The sequence below is a fragment of the Lactuca sativa genome, chromosome 1 (genome assembly GCF_002870075.4).
Source record: "Lactuca sativa cultivar Salinas chromosome 1, Lsat_Salinas_v11, whole genome shotgun sequence".
NCBI lineage: Eukaryota > Viridiplantae > Streptophyta > Magnoliopsida > Asterales > Asteraceae > Lactuca > Lactuca sativa.
The window spans coordinates 223,711,376-223,725,311 of record NC_056623.2 but is presented as its reverse complement, the minus strand read 5'-3'; the positions used below and the strand labels follow the sequence as shown (position 1 = coordinate 223,725,311).

Sequence of the window (13,936 nt, the reverse complement as noted above, 5' to 3'; positions counted from 1 at the left end):
ATTAGAGGCATCACATTTGTGGTGCTAAGCTCTCAAAGGTTCAAGATCAAGCTAGCTACAATTGAAAGGTAATCATCTAACTTTGTATTGGTACTAAATTTCGATTTATGCATGCTAGATTAGGGTTATAGCTTTGGATAATGGGTTTTGAGCATTACATCAATCCTATGGTGTATATGCAACCCTAAAGCTTTGGTTCTAGGTTTTCTCTAATTGTACATGCAATAATCATCCAAAGTTATACCCCTAATCTAGCATGCATAAATCAAACTTTGTATTCAAAACAAATTTAGAATCTTACCTTTCAATTGTAGCTAGCTTGATCTTCAACTTTTGAGAACTTAGCACCTCAAATGTGATGCCTCTAATAGATCACAAACACCAAGAGCAATGGAAGAATATTGGAGAGAGGCTAGGGATCACAAAAATCGGTTGGTAATCTTCTTAGGGTTTAAGTGGAGAAAATAAGAGTCCCAAGGGTTCCTTATATAGTTGAGCTGCTACGGTTTCAGTCAAAACCCTAATCTGATTGCTTACAATTTAAGCAGTCCACAGAATCCTTCCAGAAGGCCCCTATGAATGATTTCTACGTGGGATTCGTCATAGAATCCGTCCATCCCTTCTTTAGGGATCCTAAGCCCAACTTTGTAACTATCTTATATTGACATTATCAGTCCCCTTAATTTAATTAATCTCTTTTGACCACAAAATTAATTATTGACCAATATTATTTAAATAATATGATTATATATATATATATATATATATATATATATATATATATATATATATATATATATATATATATATATATATATTATCCCTATAGTATATTAATAAATCATAATTAACCTCTTTCTCCATAATTCATCCAGTCAAGTTATTTTGGTGAAGGAAACCTAAAAGGACCATGCTACTATCAAGTCAAGTACATACCAAATATAGTTATGGGTTTAGACACTAATCCAACAGTCTCCCACTTAGATAAGTCTAATAACTATAAATGCAAGTATAACATCAAAATCCAATTGGCAATCATAGCTCTCAAAAGTCGTTCTCGACTCTGACACCTCCTATAGATAAGGGATCATGTAGTCCTCCGTTCTCAAGATATCATGTGGACAAATACATGGAACATAGTCATACTTATTTTCCAGCAGTTTGTTCCCAATTTCTGATTTGTCGGACATAGAACTTAATTGAACACATCAACCCAGTCCTGACCATCCTGACACATAAGTTAACACAAAATCATCAAGGGGCCCAAGATATCGCTTTTAACCTCTTAGGATAAAAGGAACAGATAAACTTCGACTTATATTCTTGTACAATTTACCCATTAAATTGTACACAACAATACCTTTTATAACATCAATTTACTGATGAATTTACATTTTATCAATGCATAACCAACTCTTAAACAACAACTCATATATCTTAGTTTCAAGACTATATGATATTATCGTCTCACAATCACTCGTGATTAATTCCATGAAGTGTTTTATGTGAGCGTGGGTTTAATCCAATATTCAAATCTTATTTCAGGAGCACTAATGAACGTTGCGGCAAACCTTTGCTATGTCTAAACGCTTAGACAATCTACAAGCTAATTAATGACAGTCTTGTGTCAATACCTACTTCCAAAGTATGATCGACTGTGGATAATTTTGAATAATCTTATTATTCTGAAAGTCAAAACATGCAAAATGAAACAATAGTAAACAATTGACACAAAACAGTAACTTTACTCATAAATAAAACTCCTTTATTTAATTATCAAATGTCAATTAGATTTTATCTATTACAAGTTTCTAAATAGCTATCTAATCAGTAAAACTAATATCGTCCTTCAGCCCAATACTCCTACCATGTTGCAAGTGCTTAACCCTACTCAGTCCCTTTGTTAGGGGATCTTTGGGGTTCTCCTCTGACGATACCCTCTTCTGTAACGACCCAAAAATCATGACTAAAAATTTCTTTTAAAACATTACTAAAATAGATTTATAACAACATATCATAAGTCAAACATAACTTTTGAGTATTAATTTCAAAACATAATATCATTATCAGAGTCAAACATTCCCAGGCTAACTGACTATGGTGTGTGCTCTGCAATCTTCCCGAGCTCCTCTGTTGAAAACCGAGTACCTGAAACCAAAACTGAAAACCGTAAGCACAAAGCTTAGTGAGCTCCCCCCCCCCCCCCCCCCAATCTACCACATATCACACATAAACATATAAAGCACATATTGGGCCTTGCCCACTGCATCGGACCGAAGTCCGGACTAACGGGGCCTTGCCCCCTACATCGAACCGAAGTCCGAAGCTGACATCGGACCGAAGTCCGAAGCTAACTGACTGGGGCCTTGCCCCCTCCATCAGACCGAAGTCCGAAGCTGACATCGGACCGAAGTCCGAAGCTAACTAACTGGGGCCTTGCCCCCTCCATCGGACCGAAGTCCGAAGCTAACTGAACACAGCATATCATAACATATCAACTGGCATAAACTCACATATACTGCATACTACATCGGGCCGTAGCCCGGAACACATAACACATCAATCCTGTTTGAGCCACAAAGGCATCAAACATACTAACTACTGAATCAGATCAACATCCGAAAACTACTGCTAGCTAAACGGGCCGTCATTGTGGCCTTAGACCCGTTCCTACTGGAAGGAAACTCACCTGAACTGCTGAGCTCTGCTGATAAACCTCTGGCTGCTACTCAACAATCCCCTGAACCACTGCTCCTCTAGCTCTCCGAGCTATCAATATACATATAACACTTAGTCTGACAGTCAACTAAGTCGACCCTGGTCAAAGTCAACCTTCCAGGTCAACCCTACTCGCCGAGTCACCCTGCTGACTCGCCGAGTCCATAAATCCAGAGTCCTTCCACTCGCGACTCTACTCGCCGAGTCAGCCCCTGACTCGCCGAGTTTACTGATTCTCGATTCCTGTCCTGACCAACTCACTGAGTCCTGGCTTGACTCGCTGACTCGAGTCTTAACTCGAAGGGTTTGGGACCACTCGACCTGACTCGCCGAGCACACGACAAACTTCATCCAACTCGACGAGTTGTTCATCCAACTCGCCGAGTTCACGACAAACTTCATCCAACTCGACGAGTTGTTCATCCAACTCGCCGAGTTCATGCCCATCTTCATCTGACTCGACGAGCTGCTCATCCCACTCGTCGAGTTCCTCCTCATCTTCAAGCTACTCGCCGAGTCCACTCGAAGGACTCGTCGAGTCCACTGAGATCCACCTACATGCAGAGGACTTCCGAGTCATGCATGAGCTCCAAACTATAGATCTACCCTCCCCAAGCCTACTTCCCACGTAAAGTTGCAACCTTTACGTGTAGAGAGTGAGATCTAGGCAAAAATACACCCATAGCTAGGGTTTAGAACCAAGAGACTCCAATTTCCACCCAATGGCTGATACTTTATGGGATTACATACCAAAATAAACATGGATCTGAGGTAGCAACCTCAGATCTGGACCTCAAGCTCAAGATTGGTCTTAAACATGGCTTAAAAGCCCCAAAACTCATAACCAAGGAAAAATATGGAGGAGGGCAACGAATTGATACCTTCCAATGCTCTGAAATGCTTCCCAAACTTCAGATCCAAGGCCACTCCCTGATGCTTCAAGGATTCTCACTCCTTCTTCTTCCTTAAACCCACTCAAAAATGGCTAGAAGCTTGAATGAACACAATGGGGGCTTAAGGTGCGGCGTTCTGGGTGCAAGAGGCTGTAAAGGAGCCCTAGGAAGAAGATTAAGATGCTTAAATAGGCTCCAAGCCCCGGATTTAGGGTTTTCCTCGCACAGACCAGACTCGCCGAGTCCACTTGGCCGACTCGTCGAGTTGGTCACTTTCTTATCGACCCGGATCCCGCTCCGACTCGCCGAGTCCTTCCTTTGACTCGTCGAGTCCCTCTTAAATTTAGGGTTTCCTTTACTTTCTTGGCTTTCAAAATCCTGGGTGTTACATCTTCACTACGAGGATTCCCTCTTCTACCCGATGTTTGATGAAGTGGTATTTTCTGTCAATGTGCCTGGATCTACCATGATCCCGCGGTTCCTTGCTTAAGGCGACCACACCTTCATTTCACAAAAAATATCCATAGGCTCGTTTATAGAAGGTACCACTGCAAGGTCTCCGATGAAGTTCTTTATCCATATTGCCTCCTTCGACGCTTTGCTCATTGCTATGTGTCACAACTATCATTTTAGCTAGGAAATTCTATTCCTGTGTAACCATTCAACTATTATAAAATTTATATTCTAAGTAAATCTCACTCAATGCACATTTAGATTCACCATTCATGTTCATCAAAGAGTCTGAAGCCCTAAGATCCATGGTGTAAGACCATATTTGACTAGGAGTTCCTTATTGGTCCTAATGGACCAATAAGCACCCAAATTCAACTTCAATGGACTTAGAAGCCCTAATTGGATCCTAATTGGACCCAATTCATAAATCTAAAACATTTTGGACCATTTGGGTCTAGAATGATCCATTCTAACCCTAATGGGCCTTATTGGGCCATAACTAATCCAACTAACCTTAGTGAGCCATAAGCCCATTCTTTTACTCTAACTGGGCCGTGAATGCTTCCAAGAGCCCAATGGGTCAAAAAACCTTGTGTTTACGATCCAAATATCCTAGCTAAAGTTAATGGGCCCAAGTTACTCCATCATTTCTTCTTGGCCCAAAATGTCGGCCCATGTATGAAACAAAAAAGGGGGCAAGAAGAGACTGGGGGGTTGACTTTGGAGTGCCACCTCCATAATATCCAACATATATCAAGGTGAAGACCTCCCATGCATCCATGCTTGTCACCCCATCTCTCTCTCTCTCTCTCTCACATCTCTTCTTCTTCTCGGCCGAATGCAACACACACACACACTACACCAAATTCTATCCATTCTCTCAAGGATCATCCATCTTCTTCTTCCAAAATTCTCAAGATCTAGCTTAGGTTTCAAGAGGATTTTCTCAAGATAATCATCATTCTTGGTAAGCCTTTACACACTCAAGTTTTATAACTCCATCTTCATGATAGATCACTCTTTTAAACAAAGGTTTTTGGTGATCACACTCCTAGAAATCTTCTTAAGTTCGAGATCCACTCAAGGGAGTTGCTAGGGCCGAAAATCACTTCATCCTTCCACTTCTTCTTCCAAAAACCGAAACATCAAGTAAAGGTGAGTTCATACCCCCCTTGTTTTCGATTTTCATATGATTTTTCAGGGAAAATGCAAGGAAAATGTGTAGATCTATGTGTTATATGCATGTATTGTGTGAATTCTTAGTTTATTTGGTGAAAATAAGTTAGATCTTAGTGAATCTAGAAATTTTAAGTATGATGTAGCATAGATCTAAAAACTACAACACTATATACATCATATTATCAAGCCAAAAGTAAACACATGTTTAAGATGCAAAAGAATTCAACAAAAACCTTGTTAAAGGTCAAAATTGTCAAGAAAACAAAAGATAAGGGTAAAAAGTGAAAACTCTGTTTTTAAAAGGGCCAAACAGGTCCTACATGTAATAAAAGGTATTTTTATGCTAAACATGCTTTTAAAAGGGTCAAAAATAAAATTTTAAGTTTACTGGGCAAAACTTTTGGCCCTCACGGCCTTTGGGCCCAATTTGCGAAGAAAATGAAGATTTAAGGTTTAAAAATGTTATTTGGCTAAATTTTGAGTCATAAATGTAAATAAACCAAATTTAGAGTAAAAAATATCAATTATTTTCAAATTGGACCAAAAATATAAAGTTTTCCAAAATTAGGCCGAAAGTGTAAACTTTTACCAATAAGGGGCTGAAAATGTATTTTTCTGCGAAACAGGGTTTTAAATGTGAAAATATAACATTTTTGGTTAAAACCGTAAATTTATAGATATTTGGGACAAAATTGCAAACTTTTATAAATTATGTACTAAAGTGTCATTTTTACAAAACTTTGGGCCTAATTTAAAACTTGAGAATTATTGGCCAAAAACGTCGTTTTTACAAAAAGAGGATTTTTATCAACCATCTATTGAACTGCAAGTCAAAACAAACAACAGAATAAAACAAAACGAATGAAATACAACAATAACTATTTATTGGGCCTAATATACACGGTACTTGGCCATTAGACCCTAAGGGCCCAATTAAGTGTATATTGAACCCAATGCTTTCCATGATGTGTTTATTGGGTCTTGCAACCCATTTACATGTTAATTTGGGCCCAAGCTATTAGATTACATGTTATTGGGCTTTTGTGGCTCATTTACATGTCTATTAGGCCTAAATTATCCTTTTACATGTTATTGGGCCTTTGTGGTCCAACTACATGCTAATAGGGCTTGGAATGGAAATTTCACATGTTAATGTGGCCGTAACTATACCTTTGAGAAATCATTAAATGTCGAATACTTCTATATGTACCTTTCGAATACAAAAACAGACTACATATACGTAAACGTTAAACATAGAACTTTAAGCTATAGATATTATTCAGTTTAAGAGTAAAGTAATTAACTTCACCTGTTCAATGCAATTGATGATGTCGTCGTCTGTTAATTTGTTTCCACCCAAATCAGTCACATCCAAGACTACAGAAAGTAAGATTCAAGATGTTGAATCAACAAACAATTTTAAAAAGAAAAAAAAAATCATTGATTCATATACATAATTATTAAAGGGTTAGTCAAAAGGCGTCATTTGTAAAAGCATTTCTGCATATATAAAAACCAAAAGGGTACAAAAGTCAAATCGCAATGAAGTTATCTTGTTAAGATTATAAAAAAAATGTGTAAATAGTAAATACATACATGCTTTTAGAATAGCTATCCTTGTCTAATATCTTCACTGAAACTTTTGTTCCATACTTCCATTCCATTTACCAACTTGATAGGTTCCCTGTTAAAATGACCAAAATGTCCATATAGTATCATTAATATGATGAAAATATATAAACTTTGAACTAAATATGAAGCACAAATCACAATCTTGCTTTTGAGATGCCATCACTTTTGCCAAATTGAAGCTCTAGGGGATTGAGTTCCTACTCTGGAACTTCTCTAGGGTTTGCAAGAGTCATTGGGGTCTTTCTAGTTTTCTAGCCGAATTTTAATGTATTAATTATATGATCTCACATTAGAAATTTTCAATATATAAAAGAATTTTAATGGGAAATATCGGAACTTTGGCTCCTCTACCCTTCAATATATTGTAAGTTTCAACGTTTCCATAGTACTTTGCATTAGCACATGCCTGTCATTATGGAAAGTTCTTGAACAAATAAGTAAATAATCATGAAAAAAACTTATTGTTTTAGGGTAGAAAGTAGAAGGAATAGACATATCATATGTGGGAAAAAGAGGATCATGATTTGTCTAACATTTAACCTAATAGATGTCAAATTTCAAACTTTCACCAAACTAATTGGACAAAATTGATGATCGAAAACAAAAATGGAGAGGGGAATTGGTGATTGTTTTGATCAGATTGTTATTATTTGAAATGAGTTGAACATGATAACATGATTTCAGTGATGAAAGCATGGATATACCGTGCTTCCCCACCGATCACGGTCATCAATGTTGGCCTTGCGATTCAACAGAAGCTAAACAACCTCAACATGCCCTTCATAAGCTGCAATTTATGGGCATTCGTTCATCAAATAAAAATTATAAATTGAAATTTGTAGAAGATAGGGGTGAATACATACCTCTGGTATATGAATCATGGAGAATAATCCAACCGAAGTAAAGAGGCCAAAAATCATCGTCCGACTGGTTGATGCTTCTGGATACAAATAGGTGAGGCGGTGATTATCTAGATTGCATAAACAAATGGAAAGCTTTAGTAGGGATGGACTAAAATTGAAATCCCCAAAATAAAATCCTTACCTACCTAAGTCTGAAATCAGCAAACAAAACCCAAGAATAGAAACAAACAAATCGCATAAATCAAAACTACAGAATGAAAACATAGGAATTCAGAAACTAACACAACTCTTTCTTTATACTCTCTAGCTTTCAAGAATCGTCCATCTTCGATATCTCCTCTGTTTCGAACTGGGTCACAGAGGAAGCCGAGAGAGCAGGTTGGTTGGAGGGCTTCTACGGTGAGGATTGGTGGGTGCAATGAAATTTGTGAACAACTAATTGGGAGGTCGAGAAGGCAGAAGTATATGAAGCATGAAAAATGAATAGTGATTAAAATAGGAAAAGGGGGTACCGGCACCTGAGATGTTTTTTAAAACCAGAATCGAGCCCTAATCTGACACGAACTGAAGCAGACGTAGCGATGGCGGTGTTCAATCGCTTCTTACAAACTCTCGGAACAACAGAGGGTGGTAGCGGAGCCGATCGATGTTTTTCAGGAACATCAACATGCTGAAGAGGTTGGAGGTGGCAGAATCGAGCCCTAATCTGACATGAACTGAAGCAGACGTGGCGATGGCAGTGCTCAATCGCTTCTTACAAAGTCTCGGAACGACAGATGGTGGTAACGGCGTCGATCGATGCTTTTTAGGAACATCGAAATGCTCAAGAAGTTGGAGGTGGCTCATCCCACCAAAGGTTAGTGGAGTTTAGATCGTGTGTGGTTGATGGCAAGAAAGGTACGAAGATAAAAAAAAAATATATATGAGAAGAATCCAGAACATACCGATCTGATCTATTGAATATAGTGGGGGAAGATAAAGATGTGGTGGATTGCTAACACGTATACACAAAGAATATACCTAATGTCAAAATATGCCCCCCTTACAAAAAAATATACATAAGGGACCATTTTTGCCAAACTGTTCACCAGTTCACTATTCATGTTGGAAGCCAAGTTTAATATATATATATATATATATATATATATATATATATATATATATATATATATATATATATATATATAATAATTAGTGATTCTTAAAAAATAAAATTTGTATTCTTTAGAAAATGTTATTATTGATAATATGTTGTATAGTTCTTTAAGCATTTAATTTTAAAAAAATATATTGAATGTAACTATATTCAGCAAGAATAATTTAAAAAATATATATTTACTAGCTTATGATAGTTTTTTTTTATCATTCTGACAGAATAAAATCAGTTATTATTAAAAATTATATTTTAATCAAATTTGAATTAATTTAAAATATTCAGATTTTTAAAAATAAAGCAAATAATTATCCCTAAAAATCCGAATATTTTCTTTTTTAAAATAGTTTAATTGACTAAAATGTCCTTATGCTGAAATTTGTGTCATTATATGGTAAATGTTATCCTATTGTAATATAATAGACCCTCATATCATGACCTTTGATTTTATTCTATTTGGTGGTCCAGATCTGTGCCTATATATATATATATATATATATATATATATATATATATATATATATATATATATATATATATATATATATATATATATATATATATTAAAAAAGAATACTAATAAATAAAAGGATGATGCCATTTTTAGAAAAATTTAACACTACTTATAAAATAAAAGATAAAAATATTGTATTTGGAATACTTTTTATCCTATTTAAAGTATTAAGAAGAGTAACAAAAATATTAGAAAAGAATTTAGTACATTTCATCTTAAATATAAGATTTTTTTATATAAATGTACCGTTCAAAAATTTCAATAAAACAGGAAATATTTTTTAAATTTGAAGTGGAGTGCTATTCACTACATCTATAACCTAAAAATGGAAAAGTCATAGTCTCATGGTGCCGTCAATAGGTACTTCAACCTTATATCACGTTGCGGATTATAGACTTGGAATGTCCCTTGCATTCATCCAAAGTTTAGATGTCTCTACATGGAATGGAATCAGTCTTTACATTCCATTGTAAGAATGGGATGAGTTTCTTGTATTAAATATATTAATAGCAATGAGCTTTAGCTAAGGATTAGGGACATAAACATTCCCATCTTTGTACATAAGCCAGGCGGAATCATCAATTCCGAAGGCTTGTTGCTGTTGTTTTTGTTGTTGTTGTACCATGGGAATTGTCGTTGCAGGAATGGTGTTAGCCACGTGAGAACTAAATCCCTGTATGGAAAAAAAACACACAAATGATCAATTATCAAATCAGTCATTTTTTTAATCAAACCATCTACATTTTTTATTTTACCCATAAATCCAATAAAATACATTTTGGTGAATTTCGCTTCACGCTGTCAGCGACTTCATTGAAGGCGATGAACAGACACCGGAGATTTGGGAGGAGTTCTATCGTTACTCCTCCCGCCACCCTAACGGAAAATTGAGGGTTGCATTGGCAGCGAACTCGATATCCCAATTGGCGAAATTCCATCCTCCCTAATAAATAAATTTTTTTTGCCACTTGTCAATTTCTTAGATTTTTTGTTCGGTTTATTCTCTGTAAATATTCTTTCATAAACTATTTGTTTATACTTTGAACACGACATTAGGTTAAAGAGGGTGTTTTTGTTTGAGCATCGTTCTTGAAGGAGATTTTTAATGATTTTGTCCTTAGTCATTTGTGCACACCCAAATAATGGACCATTCATCTTGTTAGTACTTCAGTTGCACGATCGAAGAACACATCGGTTAGCACACACATACATCACACATCACACAACACACAAACAACAGACAAATAAAAAATACCAATGTACTTTGGATATTATAAATGAGGTGCGGTGGTTTGCAGTTTTGAGTATATACCCATATATAGCACTATACTTTCATTTTTCAATATTTGACAAAATAGAAAATGAAAGTATGGCGTTATATTTAACAAAAAAATGAAAGTAAATTGATATTGGTAAAATAGGAAATAAAAGTAGGTTGCTATTTATTCCTGATCTTGTTCCTATTTTTTGATGTGATTCTCATTGGAAAAAGACATTCTTGGGCTTTTGCCACGGTTTTCACCTGATGCAAATAAAGCACAAGAGATGTTCAAAACAGTCCAAAATGGAAACTTTTTTTTATCACTATTATTAAAAAAGAGGGGAAAAATGTTATACTTTTGGGTTAATAGATCCTTTGGATTTGATCTGGAGTTGCATAACTTTCAAATTAAAAACTAATTGAACTTGGTAAGAGGTCCTAAGAAAATATTAAATAAGAACATATATAACTAAAAAATTGAAAAATGGTAAAAAGCTATGAAACTGTGTAATATGTAATCAGATTTTCCAACCTTGAAATAAACAGACAAATATTGAAAAGCAGATATAAAATCAATGAAATCAAGGAATAGAAAAAGTAGGTTGCTATGTGAGCAATGTGAGCAGATGTACCCTCTTCTTTACAACATGAACAGAACATGAATATTAAATTTGGAAACTCCAATTAAACATAAAACTGATTCATAATCTCTTATTAAAAAAAGGCTTTTGGTAGTATACCGTACTGTAATGATAAAAGTTATGGAAAGCAGCATCAACTGCCATTCGTGGCAATCATATATTGGAGTCCTGTAGTGTACGAATGAAGAAGGATCTGATTGAAAATTTGTTCCAAAAGAAGAAGATGATGAAGTCGAAAACATTAAGCTTTCAAACCAGGTAATTACAATGTCATCATACATTCATATTTAATCTAGACTAGAAAGGTGCTTACCTGTTCAACATAGGAAAAACTGGAACCTACGAAATCAATAAATAAGACTCGAACCTGGGAAAGAAGAATAACATAATGGTATGAAATCAAAAGAAAATAAATATCAATTGGTAGATAGAAATCATGAAAAGAAGAACCTGACATGATCCATCTTTGGATATCGACCCTAAAGAAAGATAGCACAATAATTCAATAAAGGAAAAGATTAATCCATTTTGAGTCACTCCTTTTCGATTTCCCTCTTTCTGCTTGATTTATGTCTATTGAAAAATAGAAGGTTGTTGATGGTATATAAGTAATTTTACCTGTTCCTGTTGCTGGATTACCAAGGAGGGACATATGAGGTGGTCTACAGGTCCCAACTTTTAACCCAATGGCTCTTCGCCTTTCATCTAAAAGCATCCCTTTAGCCCATTTTCTAAGTTGTAATTTAAGCTCATGACGCCCCACTAAATTGGATAATTCATTTTCAAGTTCATCCATTTTACCTTTTGTTTGACAGCATATGGATGATAAAGATTAATTTTTTTAATCAAGCTTAGATTATATTAAAGTTGTAATGCTCAATAAATGACATAGACAAAATACATACATTTGCTTTAGCTTCGGTAGAAGCTCCATGAGAAAGAAATTACAACCGTTTTGGTAGCCATATGCAATGGTGTTTCTCCGTACTGCAAAGTCAAATATAGCAAGACAATAAGTTTCCATTTTTTGAAGCGAAAATCATAAATAGATTATATGAATAATCAAATCCGATAATGAGTGAATAAAGATTTTACACACCATGTTCATTGTTCCAACTCAAGTGTTTCAAGTCCTGCCATGTTCAACAGAAACTTAACTACTTCAACACTGTTATGAGCAGCAGCAACATGAAGGGATGTATTTGCCATCCGCATGAATAAAGATTCATGAATGTAAATAATCAAATTAAAAGGGTCATGTCACCACATAGAGAACACCAAGAATCACTAACTATGACATTAGAAGAACAAAATTATGTCAGCATTCCACTCAGGCAAAACATCAAAAAGGTGGTATGCAATTATGACCAACTTAAAATAGGTTCCTCAATTATTGTCAATTATGTTTAGTTTCCAAGATTCACGAATAATTAAAAGCTTATGGTGAACCAAGGCTGAAAACAGTCTGAAAAATAAGAGATGACGGAAGCATCATCAACCATGAAGACAGAAAATCAAATGAGCAATGAAAAACAGTGATTAATCGACCTCTGATACGAAAAAATTAATATTAACAACACAAACACTGCTCCTGTTCCGGGTATTTTAGTGGGTTGTGTTGAGGAAGAAACGCAACTAAAGAGAAATACACAAAGTAATCAGCAATAATCCGAAAACTGGGGTATTTTCCTGTTACATGACGGAGGCGGAAGTGATCACAGATTACCTGTGGTCCGGAGGAGCTTCGATTATTCCAACCTGCTGGCCGATTGCGGAGATAACATGGAGATGTGATGAGAAGATGCGATTCGTAGTGAAAAGCCAAATTAATATCAAGGGAAGGCGTCGCCAAATCCATCACAGCCATTGAAGCAAAGGTAGTCAAGGACCAAAATCGGGCCAAACAACAGACAACAGTGGAGACGGTCGATGTAGATGGAGTGAAGAATTTTGACTGAAACGTAAATGAGTCGAAGAAGAAGTGACCCAAAATCGGTGGTGGTTCACCGTCGCCTCCACATCGGCACCTCCAGATGACCGATCTCGGCGTCACCAAATCCATTGCAACCATTGAAGCCACCGTAGTAGAAGGAGCAAAATCATTCGGTGGGGTGGTTTTAGGCCTTCTAGACGATTCTGATGGGAGAAGAAAAGGTTGGATAAGAACAAAGAAACGAAGGACCGATTAACCCACAACTGTGGAGATAATACAGGTGTGGCCTGTGGGGATACAATGGAGTTTGGATAAGAAGCAATGGAAGGAAATAAGTGGACGATTAACCTATAGGTGTGGGGATACAATGACCGGGAACTGAATCTGTTACCAACACATGTCCACAAACTATATGGATATTGACATAAAATGACCCTAAAGACGATTTGAACACACATACATAAACCGGGAACCATTTCCGCCAAAAAAAGACCCAGGTTCACTATTCAAAAAGATGGCCATCTTTAATATATATATATATATATATATATATATATATATATATATATATATATATATATATATATATATATATATATATATATATATATATATATGTTCAGTGTGTGTCTTGGACCACTACTACAAAAAAGAGCATTACCGACAGTCAAAACTCTCGGTAATCTGTTGCTAATA

At 35.8% G+C, this 13,936-nt stretch overlaps 2 long non-coding RNA genes across 14 annotated transcripts; both read right to left on the bottom strand.

Annotated features, from left to right (window-relative positions):
* Positions 1-1,963: 1,963 nt before the first annotated feature.
* LOC122194431 (uncharacterized) lies at positions 1,964-8,865 on the bottom strand. 4 transcript variants are annotated; one of them, XR_008224838.1, is made up of 6 exons: positions 8,021-8,865; positions 7,739-7,815; positions 7,580-7,662; positions 6,840-6,927; positions 6,553-6,620; positions 1,964-2,148 (listed from the first exon to the last, which is right to left on the bottom strand). It is a non-coding gene; the product is annotated as an uncharacterized LOC122194431 (long non-coding RNA). The 4 variants fall into 4 exon arrangements; XR_008224837.1 differs by having other exon boundaries at positions 7,739-7,845; positions 8,021-8,861; XR_006184424.2 differs by having other exon boundaries at positions 7,739-8,856.
* A 726-nt stretch (positions 8,866-9,591) lies between these two features.
* LOC111876951 (uncharacterized) lies at positions 9,592-13,604 on the bottom strand. Of its 10 annotated transcripts, none has more exons than XR_006184425.2 (4): positions 12,407-13,604; positions 12,213-12,294; positions 10,161-12,108; positions 9,592-10,078 (listed from the first exon to the last, which is right to left on the bottom strand). It is a non-coding gene; the product is annotated as an uncharacterized LOC111876951 (long non-coding RNA). The 10 variants fall into 10 exon arrangements; XR_006184426.2 differs by having other exon boundaries at positions 10,181-12,108; XR_006184427.2 differs by having other exon boundaries at positions 9,592-10,927; positions 11,023-12,108; positions 12,407-13,603.
* Between the last annotated feature and the right edge of the window lie 332 nt (positions 13,605-13,936).